Raw genomic sequence first — 14,179 nt, forward strand, 5'->3', positions numbered from 1 at the left:
TGGAGACGATCGTAGAGATACTGGATGTAATCCTGTGGAACGGCTTGCCATGCCATTTCCACCTGGCGCCTCAGTTGGACCAGCGTTCGTGCTGGACGTGTAGACCGCGTGAGACGACGCTTCATCCAGTCCCAAACATGCTCAATGGGGGACTGATCCGGGGATCTTGCTGGCCAGGGTAGTTGACTTACACCTTCTAGAGTACGTTGGGTGGCACGGGATACATGCGGACGTGCATTGTCCTGTTGGAACAGCAAGTTCCCTTGCCGGTCTAGGAATGGTAGAACGATGGGTTCGATGACGGTTTGGATGTACCGTGCACTATTCAGTGTCCCCTCGACGATCACCAGAGGTGTACGGCCAGTGTAGGAGATCGCTCCCAACACCATAATGCCGGGTGTTGGCCCTGTGTGCCTCGGTAGTATGCAGTCCTGATTGTGGCGGTCACCTGCACGGCGCCAAACACGCATACGACCATTATTGGCACCAAGGCAGAAGCGACTCTCATCGCTGAAGGCGACACGTCTCCATTCGTCCCTCCATTCACGCCTGTCGCGACACCACTGGAGGCGGGCTGCACGATGTTGGGGCGTGAGCGGAAGACGGCCTAACGGTGTGCGGGACCGTAGCCCAGCTTCATGGAGACGGTTGCGAATGGTCCTCGCCGATACCCCAGGAGCAACAGTGTCCCTAATTTGCTGGCAAGTGGCGGTGCGGTCCCCTACGGCACAGCGTAGGATCCTACGGTCTTGGCGTGCATCCGTGCGTCGCTGCGGTCCGGTCCCAGGTCGACGGGCACGTGCACCTTCCACCGACCACTGGCGACAATATCGATGTACTGTGGAGACCTCACGCCCCACGTGTTGAGCAATTCGGCGGTATGTCCACGTGGCCTCCCGCATGCCCACTATACGCCCTCGCTCAAAGTCCGTCAACTGCACATACGGTTCACGTCCACGCTGTCGCGGCATGCTACCAGTGTTAAAGACTGCGATGGAGCTCCGTATGCCACGGCAAACTGGCTGACACTGACGGCGGCGGTGCACAAATGCTGCGCAGCTAGCGCCATTCGACGGCCAACACCGCGGTTCCTGGTGTGTCCGCTGTGCCGTGCGTGTGATAATTGCTTGTACAGCACTCTCGCAGTGTCCGGAGCAAGTATGGTGGGTCTGACACACCGGTGTCAATGTGTTCTTTTTTCCATTTCCAGGAGTGTATTTATGAATACGTACATATGTAGAAATGTCCCTCTGTAAGTTTGAGCGTCTATTCAGAGATCCACGGCTTTTCCACTTCTTATTCTATGACTTCTGGTCCCTTGGCTATCGTTCGAATGGGACAACATTACATTGCCGAGGAGGAGCGGCTTGTATGCTTCAACGACACAGGTAGCCGTACAGTAGGTACAGCCACAAGCGAGGGGTCCGGTGGCAGGGAGTACAGGACATTAAAAGCTATCAGCACAAACCCTTGTAGTGGCAATGCAGATGTAGACTTAATAATGATTAACGCAAGAGGAATGCCGTTAAGCTGTAAACTGGAGCCGAAATTAAGGTTCAGTTAGAAGAAATATGACCCTCAATTTTGCCACTGACGTTGTCATTCGGTCAGAAACGGCGATGGACTTAGAAGAGATTTGGGTGGAATGGCTAGTTTTTTTAACAAAAGTAAAGCAAGGGTAACTAAATGTAGTCATATTAAATCAGACGATCAACAGAGGAAAGTCCACTGGACCTGGCAGGATACCAATTCGATTCTACACAGAGTACGCGAGAAAACTTTCCACCCTTCTAACAGCCGTGTACCGCAAGTCTCTAGAGGAACGGAAGGTTTCAAATGATTGGAAAAAAGCACAGGTAGTCCCAGTTTTCAAGAAGAGTCATCGAGCAGATGTGCAAAACTATAGGCCTATATCTCTGACATCGATCTGTTGTAGAATTTTGGAACACGTTTTTTGCTCGCGTATCATGTCATTTCTGGAAACCCAGAATCTACTCTGTAGGAATCAACATGGATTCCGGAAACAGCGATCGTGTGAGACCCAACTCGCTTTATTTGTTCATGAGACCCAGATAATATTAGATACAGGCTCCTAGGTTGATGCCATTTTCATTGACTTGCGGAAGGCGTTCGATACAGTTCCGCAATGTCACCTGATAAACAAAGTAAGAGCCTACGGAATATCAGACCAGTTGTGTGGCTGGATTGAAGAGTTTTTAGCAAACAGAACACAGCATGTTGTTCTCGTTGGGGAGACGTCTACACACGTTAAAGTAACCTCTGGCGTGCCACAGGGGAGTGTTATGGGACCACTGCTTTTCACAATATATATAAATGACCTAGTAGATAGTGTCGAAAGTTCCATGCGGCTTTTCGCGGATGATGCTGTAGTATACAGAGAAATTGCAGCATTAGAAAATTATAACGAAATGCAGGAAGATCTGCAGCGGATAGGCACTTGGTGCAGGGAGTGGCAACTGACCCTTAACATAGATAAATGTAATCTATTGCGAATATATAGAAAGTAGGATCCTTTATTGTATGATTATATGATAGCGGAACAAACACTGGTAGCAGTTACGTCTGTAAAATATCTGGGAGTATGCGTGCGGAACGATTTGAAGTGAAGTGATCACATAAAATTAATTGTTGGTAAGGCGGGTACCAGGTTGAGATTCATTGGGAGAGTCCTTAGAAAATGTAGTCCATCAACAAAGGAGGTGGCTTACAAAACACTGGTTCGACCTATACTTGAGTATTGCTCATCAGTGTCGGATCCGTACCAGATCGGGTTGACAGAGTAGATAGAGAAGATACAAGAAGAGCGATGCGTTTCGTCATAGGGTTATTTGGTAAGCGTGATAGCGTTACGGAGTTGTTTAGCAAACTCAAGTGGCAGTCTCTGCAAGAGAGGCGCTCTGCATCGCGGTGTAGCTTGCTGTCCAGGTTTCGAGAGGGTGTGTTTCTGGATGAGGTATCGAATATATTGCTTCCCCCTACTTATACCTCCCGAGGAGATCACGAATGTCAAATTAGAGAGATTCGAGCGCGCACGGAGGCATTCAGACAGTCGTTCTTCCTGCGAACCATACGCGTCTGGAAAAGTAAAGGGAGGTAATGACACTGGCACGTAAAGTACCCTCCTCCACGCACCGTTGGGTGGCTTGCGGAATATAAATGTAGATGTAGATGAACAACTTGCTGAAAGTTTTCAGTATTGTTATCTAAATCAAACAGTATATTTAGCCTCATATTACTGTAGTATGTTATATGCCAGAAATGAAAATTTTTATTATGTTTTGATATGGTATTTTAGTCTCTCCAAGACTTTTTAAAGGAAAGTATGTGAAACTGATGAAAATTAACTCTGGCACACACATTTATAATCACTGGCTGATATTTATTGCAGTTTCAGAAAAATTTTGGTCTTTCATGAGCTTTACTTGACATAATGGCATATAATTGCTTACTGAAATTTATTACAGTATACGAAGACTGCTTTCCGGCTTTCTCGTCTTCTGAATGCTTCCACAGCATCGTAGAAACAGGTTGTCGCCCCTTGTGACGACGTGGCTGGAACAAAGAGAACAACGAATTAACCGAGCTGCATGTACCCATCTCAAAAGATGAGGAGAACAGAGATGGGATAAGACATTTAAAGATGCCAACGCCGCAATCTATTCGTCTTATATGAAGAGCGAAAAGAAGAAGAAGAAAAAGAAGAAGAAAAAGAAGATGATGAAAAGAAGGGAGTTGGGGGAGTTAGAAGGGGAGGATGACTTCTGTGACAGAGGAAGTGAGATAGTGAAAAGATAGAGAAGGAAGCGAGTGAGAGGAGATAAAGCTAGATTCTTTCTTTCTTGGTAATTTCATCTGTTACGCTGAAGGACACTCCACCTTAGTCCTTTCAAATGAATGAGTAACTCCCCTCTGTATTGTTTTTCATACAAAGGACAGTGGATTACATACTTTATTCTCTCCAACTGTACGCGAAGTCTGTGACTATGAACACGGTGAAAATGACGAAAATGTCAGCGATTTACCTATTTTACTTTTGCTAAGTAACAATTTTAAGGGATATAAAATTAAGATGCCGAAAATTTATCGCCATGGCCGCGCGGGATTAGTCGAGAAATCTAAGGCGTTGCAGTCATGGACTGTGCGGCTGGTCCCGGCGGAGGTTCGAGCCCTCCCTCAGACATGGCTGTGTGTGTTTGGCCTTAGGATAATTTAGATTAAGTAGTGTGTAAGCTAATGGACTGATGACCTTAGCAGTTAAGTCCCATAATATTTCACACACATTTGAACATTTTTTATCGCCATGTTTTCGACATTGTAAGAAGTATTCTGGTATTATACTTCTTGGTAAAAGAAACGACGTTTTGTAGATGAAGAACGGGAGTACTCGATGACAGACGATGCGGTAACCATGAACCACCTATAGGAGATAAAAATATGGTAAATCCATCAAAGAAAACTTCTAATTTGGCCCTTCCATCAACTGTGAACTTTGCCGAGGTCTTGTGTGCCTCAACGATACAAACAGCCTTACCGTGGATGAAGTGTCTGTGGAGAGCCAGACTAACGTGTAGTTCCACAAGGCGGCAGTAGCCTTTTCAGTAGTTGCAGGGGCAACAGTCTGGATGATTGACTGACCTTACCATTAGCCGACATGGCCTTGTTGTGTTGGTGCAGCGAACGGCAGAAACCAAGGGGAAATTGCAGCCGTTGCAGAGGGCGGTTATAATTAAACTGAAAGGGTACAGTACCGACCGACATTGAAAATAGGAACGACATTCTTCGTTATTCTTGTCAGAACAACATATTTTTTTGTAATAATAACTCAATTTAACTTAATACACCGAAGCCGGATGCCGGTGTAGGAAAGAAAGATAATTTATTTATTTAATTGAGCACATGTGCACTCCCACAAAATAAATCCCTACATCCAATTTGGTGAGATCTGTGAAATGAATGAATGTATGGTCGTCTGCTAACCACAGATAGTGAATGTGAATATATGATCATCTTTGAGACGGTCCTCTGGTCACCTTTGGTGGAACCAAAGAGATGAAATTTACCGGAGCTTTGAGCGCCTGAAATGTGGCTGACCAATACGGTAGCAAGGTGCTCCCCCACTTCGGCAGAGGTGCGAGATGACCTGAATAACGGCCATGTTTTCAGAATTCTGGCGCTAGATCTTGTGTTGGTAAGACCTGTCTTAGGTGTGCTCCATAAAGACAAAAGAGTGGATAGAATGGTATGGATGTGGAATACTTCAGAGTAGTTTGGAATAATAATTTCTCTATTTCAGGAACTTTTGTGGGGAGAATTAAATGTCAGGCAGGTAATATTAATGGGATCTTAGTAATCTTCGGAAATGACCAACGGTCACAATAAAACCACGTGTAGCAATAAGTTGAAATACTTCCGAGTGCTAAAGTTAAGCTGAATTACTGGCGTGTGTACTATAAGTTAGAAATATTTAAGAAATGGCGTGTGCAGGACTTGAAATTAGAGACGAGTACTTCCACGTGGTGAGTACTGTGTGAGAGAAAGAACGATAGAGAGAAGTACTCGTCCATGGTATCAGTTGAGGACTCGCGTGTTTGATGAATATGTTCTTTATATTACTTTGCGTGTTATGTTTCCGTGTGACGCTTGATTCAAACTATAATACTCTGAGAGTGAAGCAAGGTGAGTCAGCCGTCTATCCAGCAACGCCACTTGGCTTACATTGCACAGGAAGACGTGCATATATCCTCCAGAGTTCATAGTAGGAAAGAAAAGTTACAAAGTGGGGCAGTGTCGTGTGAAACTGGGATGAATACTAATTGAAGTGGGAAAGCTGAAAGTGATGTGATTATAACGTTGTGACTATTCCTTGTGTTGTATTCCATGTTGCAGTGTGGTGTATTTCATGTAATTTAAGTATTTGTGGTTTGCATGGGAGAGTAACAAGATAGATTCAGAGGCAGTGGGTTATGCATGTTCCTTTTTGTGCCGCTTGGTCTGGAGGAAAGTTTCGTGATGATGGTTGTGAGAGTCGAAGTGTAAGATATAGCAAAAGATCCACCATCCTATACAGAAAGTGCACTGTAGTGTTAGATAATTACGAGACCATAAGATAGAGAATCACCAATGTAAAGCCATTCCCACTGGGCGGAGTTTCTCATGTGCAATTGTTGTAGAAAATGTAATGGTGTGTTTAGGTTATAGAATTTATCGGAATATAAAAGATCGTGAAAGGAAAAAGATTGGTGGCCTTTTACTTCGAATAGTATGCTGTCATGATATCCAAAATTTGTAATAGGTGCGCCATTCATATTCAGTGCGATGGTTATGCGTTGACGAAAGCCGTTGGGTAAGAAAGAAAATGTGGTATTGCCAGTGCGTAGTGAACAGAGTTGTGTGAATTACTAACAGTCAGATGTGCGTTATCCGTATCCGTTGCGTAATATTCAAACAGGAGAATAATTTGTAACTTAATTGTGAGTACTAGAGCTCATGTTACTTGATAAATAAGAATGACAGACCACTCATCTTGTAGGCCTGACTGCTTGATGCCACAGCATGAGCATGTGGGTGCCTCTCAAAACTTTCGCTACTTGAGAGGGCCACCATGACAAATGAGTGAAACACCGAGGAAACATTTGTAACGACACGCTGAAGAGAAATAACGAATAAACCTGTGAAAGGAAACATTTTAATTTCCACATGAGAAGGCAATATTTGTTAATTGCGTACCATTGTTACGTTCCAGGCTACAAACGTTGCTCAATGTGACGACCATCTGCATTCACGACAGGTTGGAACAATAGCAGAAACTGCCTTGCTGCTGCTCGATACAACATTGGACCATGGAATGTTCAGCTGTCGCGACACAGCACTGCTTGCGTGACCCATGGCAACAGTAACTTCTTCAACAATCTGTGGCGTCGGCTTCTCCTAGGAACAAATTCTAAATCACCAGGTAATTCGAACTTCTGGATCATGTTCTTCAACTCCGGTGCGGAATGAGGACCCCTCCGTTTTCCTTTGATGATTCTATACTCACGAAGAGTAGCCTCACTACTGCAGTTGTTTTGATAAAACAATTTTATGAGTAAAGCTCTGCTTGTCTTTGCAGGCCCATGTTTACTGCTTGCGACTGTAATGCGCATTGATGTTTATATCTGAACCCTACGTCACCGTTGTAGTACCTGCGCCTAACGGCAAATGATGATACTAATAGTACAGGCAACGAAAATCATGCAGCACACAGTCTAAACATTATTCCTATACAACTGAGTATTCACGAGGAAAATAGCGCTCTGTCTCCGCTGACTCAAGTAGCAAAAGATTAATTATAATCACCCTGTATTTCTCCAGGATATCCGGATCAATTCATGGCAAAATATTCCAGAGGTGAAGAGCCGATCGTTATGAGCTCTGTATGGGTACTACGCATAAGAATGTGGTCCTCAGGAAAAACTAAACTGGCGTTCTACAGATCAGAACGTGGGATGTTAGAGCATTTAACAGGGTAGCCAGCTTAGAGAATTAAAAAAGGCAAATGCGTAGGTTAAAATTAGATATAAGGTGCATTAGTGAAACAAAGTGGCAGAATGAACAGGTCTCCCGGTCAGGTCAGTAAAGGGTTAAAGACACAAAATGAAATATGGGTAATGCATGAATAGCCCTAATAAGGAATAAAAAATAGGAAGGCAGTTAAACAACTACTAAAAACATAGTAAAGGCAGTATCCTAGCCAACATATACGTAAAGGCAACATGCACGTTAGTAGCAAAAGTGTATATGCAAAGTAGGTACGCAGATGATGAAGAGAGTCAAAGATGTATGAAGAGATAAAGGACATTATCCAGATCGTCAAGGGAAAGGAAAATATAATTGTGATAGCTGACTGGAATTCGGTAACAGAGAAAGGAAGAGAAGAAAAAATACTTGTAGATCATGAACTGAAGGAAATGGTTGAAAGACGGTGCTACCTGGCAGAAATTTGCATGGAGCGTAATTTCGTCTTCACTGACAGTTTAAGAATCACGGAAGAATGTTGTATATGTGGAAGTAACCTGGAGACAGATAACTTTTGTCACAGATTATATCATCATAAGACAGAGATTTGCAAGACAAGATTTTACACCACAGATTTTTTCTTGTATTGATATGAATTCTGAGTATAATTTACTGGTTATATTTTGCAGAAAAATACGTTATTCAAGTGGTGTGACCTGTATAAGTTGAAAGAACCGGTGCTTTTGGGAATTTCAAAGGGAGCATTCGTCCATTATTGACTGAAACAGCCGAGGAGAACACACTGGAAGACCAATGGGTAATATGAGAGATGGTGTAGTGTTGAAGACAGCATGGGAATAACTACATGGTCCAGTAGAAGTTCTTGGATAAACACGAGATATTTCATTTGATTGACAAAGGAAGAAATGTGAAAATACAACAAAAGGAGGCAAAAGCCGATTAGAAATTAGTGTCAAGAAGTAAAAGATGGCAAAACAGGAATGGATAGAGCAAAAAAAGTGAAGAAGTAGAAGCATGCATGAAACTGGATCTAGCGGACATCTGAAAAATCCGGCACAGTAGCTCAAAGTGTTCGGTGAGGGGGTTAGCTGCCCTATGTAATAAAAAGAGTGAACGAATGCAACGAAAACAAGCGGTAGCGTCTTTGATTAGCAATCAAACCGTCATCGGTCCTGGGTACTAAGCCCGCCACGGCTTAAATTTTAACTAAAAATCAGCGTTGGTGGCCGAAGACTTCCTGCATAAGAAGTTATCCTCATTCCGTCAACGGAGGAGCTGACAGAGTTTCAGGAGACTATCTTGCCCTTGGGGTGGGAAATTGAACCAAAAGGTGGAAGAATCAGCAATGATCAACTGCATGAGGATGCTGTAGCAATGAAAACCAATGTATTAAAGACCGTGTATCCACAGGAAATGTGGCCTATGATAGGAAAAGTGTCATGGTGATCTCTCCACTAGCAAAAGATTCCAGAATAGTCCCACATTCGGATCTCCTGGAGGGGACGGCCAAGGAGGAGGTGACCATGAGAAAAAATTGAGTAACCAACGGAAAGATTACATTCTACGAGTCGTGGCGTGGAATGTCAGAAACTTGAACGTGGCAGGGAAGCTAGAATATCTGAAAAGGGAAATGAAGAGGCTTAATCTAAATATAGTAGGGGTCAGTGAAGTGAAATGGAAAGAAGACAGGATTTCTGATCAGATGAGTATAGAGTAACAGCAGCAGAAAATGATATAATGGGAGTCGGATTCGCTATGGATAGGAAGATAGAGCGGCGAGTGTGTTACTGTGAACAGTTCAATGATAGGGTTGTTCTTATCAGAATCGACAGCAAGCCAAAATCGACAACGATAATTCAAGTATACATGCCGACATCCTACGCTGAGGACGAAAAGATAGAAAAGGTATATGAGGATATTGAAAGGGTAATACAATACGTAAAGGGAGATGAAAATCTAATAGAGGACTGGAATGCACTTGTAGGGAAGGGGTAGTAAACAAAGGTTACAGGAGAATATGGGCTTGGCACAACGAATGAGAGATAAGAAAGATTAATTGAGTTCTGTAATAAATTTCAGCTAGTAATAGAGAATACTCTGTTCAAGAATCACAAGAAGAAGAGATTCGAAATCAGATACTCGATTGAACGACGTACCCAGAAGCAGGTACAGACACAATGTAGTAGTGATGAAGAGTAGGCTGAAGTTTACAAATTTAGTCAGAAAGACTGAATTAGCAAAGAAGAGGGATACGGAAGAGCCCAATAGGCCATAAGGTTGAAGAGGAATGGGCATTTCTAAAAAGGGCAATCGCAACAGAAGTTGGAAAGAAAACCGTAGGTACAAAGGATGTAACAGCGAAGAAACCATGAGTAACAGAATAAATATTTCAGTTGATCTATGAAAGAAGGGAAATTCGAGAACTCAAGTTGCTGAGGAATTAAATAAATTAGAAGTGCAGGGAAGCTAAGACGAAGTGGATGACTGAGAAATGTGAAGAAATCGAAAAACAAATGATTGTCAGAGGGGTTGTCTCAGCGTATAAAGTCAGAACAACCTTCTGTGAAATTAAAAGCAAGGGTGGTATCATTAAGAGTGCAATGGGAATTCCATTGTTAAATGTAGAAAAGAGAGCGGATAGGTGGAAGGAGTACATTGAAGGCCTCGATGAGGAGGAAGATTTCTCTGATGTAATAGTCGAAGAAACAGGAGCCCATTTAAAAGAAATAGGGGATCCAGTATTAGAATCAGAATTTAACAGAGCTTTGGAGGACTTAAGATCAAATAAGGCAGCAGGGATAGATAACATTCCATCAGAATTTCTAAAATGATTGGGGTAAGTGGAAACGTAACAACTATTCACGTTGTTGGGTAGAATGTATGAGTCTGGCGAGGTACCATCTGACTTTCGGAAACATATCATCCACACAAGTCCGAGGACTGTAAGAGCTGACAAATGCAAGAATTTTCGCACCATTATCTTAACAGTTCTTGTATTCAAGCTGCTGATAAGAGTAATACATAGAAGAACGGAAAAGAAAACTGTGGAAGTGTTAGATGACGATCAGCTTAGCCTCAGGAAAGCTGAAGGCACCAGAGAGTCCGTTATAACGTTGCGGTTGATAATGGAAGCAACAATAAAGAAAAGCTGACGTGCTCATAGGATTTATCGACCTGGAAAAAGCAAATAGACAATGTAAAAGGGTGCAAGGTGTTTGAAATTTTGAGGAAAGTAGGGGAATACATTCATGCGTCAATGCAAGGGGGCTTGCTACTGGCTTTTAGAGGTACCGGTGTGTACAGCAATCTGGACCACTACCTCTGAAGGTCTTTCTGTATGGTGGTACAATATGTAACTTGTGGTTTTCATGAGCAATAAAAATGGCGGAAATGACCTTTATGTTGATCTCTATTCCAGTTTTCTGTACAGGTTTCGGAACTGTCAAAACTGAGGGGATGCAAAACTTTTTTTCACGTGTGTATAACGATGTATGCTTAAAATTTCATGCTACGATGCAAGTAACAGAGGTAGCTAGATTATATCCAAGGGGGCGAAATTAACTCATAGCTAAATCATGAAATAAAGCGATTATTTCCAAGTGAAACAGCCTATGCGGGAAAATGACTACCCTCAAGAAAATCATAGTGGCTGTGGTCCCACTCAGTTTATCAGGTATATTTCAATATACATCTAAAAACACGTCTAATTTGCTCGAGAAATTCACAAAGCTTCGACTTAGATGTCTATTACAATTGCTAAAAAGTGTATTTAAAACATCGACTTTTAATATTATGATTTTATGTTACTTGGATCCTTCCAGTAACGGTCAAAGCATAGACTGGATATGTACCATGTCATAGCAATTCAACTTTATTTAAAAAATTGCCTAAAGGTTGTTCTCTAGCAGTCTCAAACGTCCGACACTTACTTTTGGGGAATACGGTTGAAATTTAGAACAGTGATCCTCATTCAGTTCTAGTGTTTACCTAAAGGTCTTAAGAGAATGTAGAAATGATATCTTCATGAAGGCTAGCTTATTAATTCACTACGACGAATCCACCTGTTTCCCCATCGTTCATAATGCCTTAGCATCAAGTTGTTACCTATACAAATAGTGTTCAATTGCTATTCCTGTGCCAGCCGATCCGTGTTGAATAGAATTATTGTTTCTTAATACACTGGACATATATATTTACAGTTCTTTCCATTATCATATTTCTTGCATTACTATTGCAATTCGAAGTGATCGTTTTATTTATTGCCAACATAGACACATTCACTTGGAACACAGTAAATTGTGTATGCTTTATAGTGTCATTCACATTGCACACCATAAAACTAAACAGTTAGCCGGCCCCATAGAATTCAGTCCTCTAGTTTTACCGAACCCCACAAGATCATAAAGCTTCATTCAGAAAAAGAGAAATTCCAAAAAGAAATCAATAGGGTAATGCAAATGGGGATTTACTTATCACCTCAAAACTGCAAGGCAAAAGAATTAAATTTTAAAAATTAATTTTAGAACCGCTCAGAGGTAACATATACTTTAGATTTGGACATAAGTATAGAGCTGTATGTTATTTTTATCTTTTATATTTATTAGATTTATTTATTTATTTTTGTCTTTGTATTTACTTAATTTTCTTCATTTTTTATATTTTGTAGATTTTTATGTTACATTTAGGGGGTTATTAGTATTAAATTAAGACAAAGGACTTCATTAATTTGGTAATATAATAACGTTCTCCTACTATTTTGCCAACTATATGTTTATTTTTTTATGTAGGCAGGTCATGTCAATTAATAGCCTCAATATGTATTTGTTTAAGGAATACAAGTATGAGAAATATTCCCAAAACTTCAAATAACAACTGTGAAATAATGAAATGGTATCAGAAGCAAAGAGAGCAACACTTACCAGTCCGTCAGAAGTGGTAATTATTAAGTGTCGGAGAAATTGCAGGCATAAGTAGAAGATCCCGGGAATCGCACCTGAAAGTGGGCGGTTCCGTATGGGCCTGTTTGGAGAGAGCATACGAAGTCTGGAAGTCGGCCATCCAGACGGAAGGGGAGTGTGCTAACCAGAGACTCGTAAAGCAGTTTTTCTGTGTCCTTGTTCGATGTCGGCAAGTCTATGTACACCTGGAATGCGCACGCCATCCGATCACCAACTATACCCGGTAGATTAAAACGATAAAAAGGATCAACACGCCCAAATGTTTTGCAAATTATGGTTGGGTATCGCGGAAACCTGAGATATAAGGCCCCTGCAACACCTCTGATACATTTCACTGGATGTTCCTCGTTAGGGCGCTGTATTCTCAAGTCGAAATATTCACCCGGTAGCTTCGAATCAGTAATGCAGTACATTCCTCTGAAGCTAAACTCTATTCTCCGTTGTCCTGTGGAAGTGAAAACATCTGGCAGACTTTTTTGGATCAATTTCAAATTAGTGTCCGTTGTTGCGTTTCCTTCGAAAGAGCACGTGTAGTACGATCTGGCACTTGGCGTTTCGAGAATGAGATCGGTTTCTAAGCTGTCTCCTCCGATCCAGTTGCCCTCCATCTCCGGCTCGCAAATGAGGGGCGGAGCAGTGGCTGTGAAGAGGACGAAGGCGTCATAGGGCCTGGAGGGAGAGTACTGGAATCTCGCCTGCTGGAAGTACTCCGCAGCGTTGCGGCCGCTGGAGACTGCGACCATCGTCAGCAGCACAAAGTTGCAAGCCGTGCCCGAGCTCTTCATGGCGCACTGCACTCTGCCACTGGCCGCTCCGCAGGCGGTGCTGTGCTACAAATGCTCCGTCCTCACGTCACAACCGTACGTCACGGTGCAGGTTTTTTCTTCCGTATTTGGCTGCTGCCGCTGTTTCTTGTGAGCAAGTCTTATGGCTGACGTCACCGCAACTGCTGTGGCAGCGTGGAGCCGTTCTGACAGCTGTCTCGTTCACTGCCGTCCCGTCACTTTTTTCTGCTTACGTTTGAGACTGACTTACGGTCATGCGTAGCTGCTCGTTGACAGTTGTGAGAGAGAGTTTCAGAGTGTACTAAATGAGATCACCCCACCCCTCCCCTCTCCTGGTACATTCACATCTAAATCTCGTTAGTATTTCCCAAGCCACTGCATGGCCGTGGACGCATTGTGTAGAATAATCCTACCTTGCCTTTCCCCTTCCATTAGTGCCATCAACACCTGCTCAAGGAGAGAGATAGCGAGTATACCTCCTTCATCAGCTGAAATTTATCTGACCTTACTGTCAATGCCTGCCCTCCAAATGTCTCTCAAATCTTTGACAATAATCCTTTCAGTGATGCATAGCCCCTCTTCTACATATTCAGCCAGTGGAGCTGGCTAATGGAGCTAACTACCTCTGCGATAGTCGGTTGATGTCAGAACGAATGCGAGATGATACATTGCTAGCCATTAAAATTGCCACACCAAGAACAAATGCAGATGATAAACTGGTATTCATTGGACAAATACATTATACTATAACTGAAATTCGTTTAAATTTCTCGTCTCTCTTCGTGGTGTAGCAATTTTAATGGCCAGTAGTGTATATCGCGTTTTTATGATCTTTTTTACCTCTTCTATTAATCCTATCTAGCCTTGTAAATCTACCGTTGGCTATGGTAGAGTAAAACT

The 14,179-nt window shown here is 42.5% G+C and overlaps 1 long non-coding RNA gene across 1 annotated transcript; it reads right to left on the reverse strand.

Moving 5' to 3' along the window:
• Window positions 1-3,379: 3,379 nt before the first annotated feature.
• On the reverse strand, window positions 3,380-13,316 carry LOC126284633 (uncharacterized). The gene is made up of 2 exons (XR_007551517.1): window positions 12,456-13,316; window positions 3,380-3,573 (listed from the first exon to the last, which is right to left on the reverse strand). It is a non-coding gene; the product is annotated as an uncharacterized LOC126284633 (long non-coding RNA).
• Window positions 13,317-14,179: the final 863 nt, after the last annotated feature.

This window comes from Schistocerca gregaria, chromosome 8, assembly GCF_023897955.1.
Source record: "Schistocerca gregaria isolate iqSchGreg1 chromosome 8, iqSchGreg1.2, whole genome shotgun sequence".
Taxonomy (NCBI): Eukaryota; Metazoa; Arthropoda; class Insecta; order Orthoptera; family Acrididae; genus Schistocerca; species Schistocerca gregaria.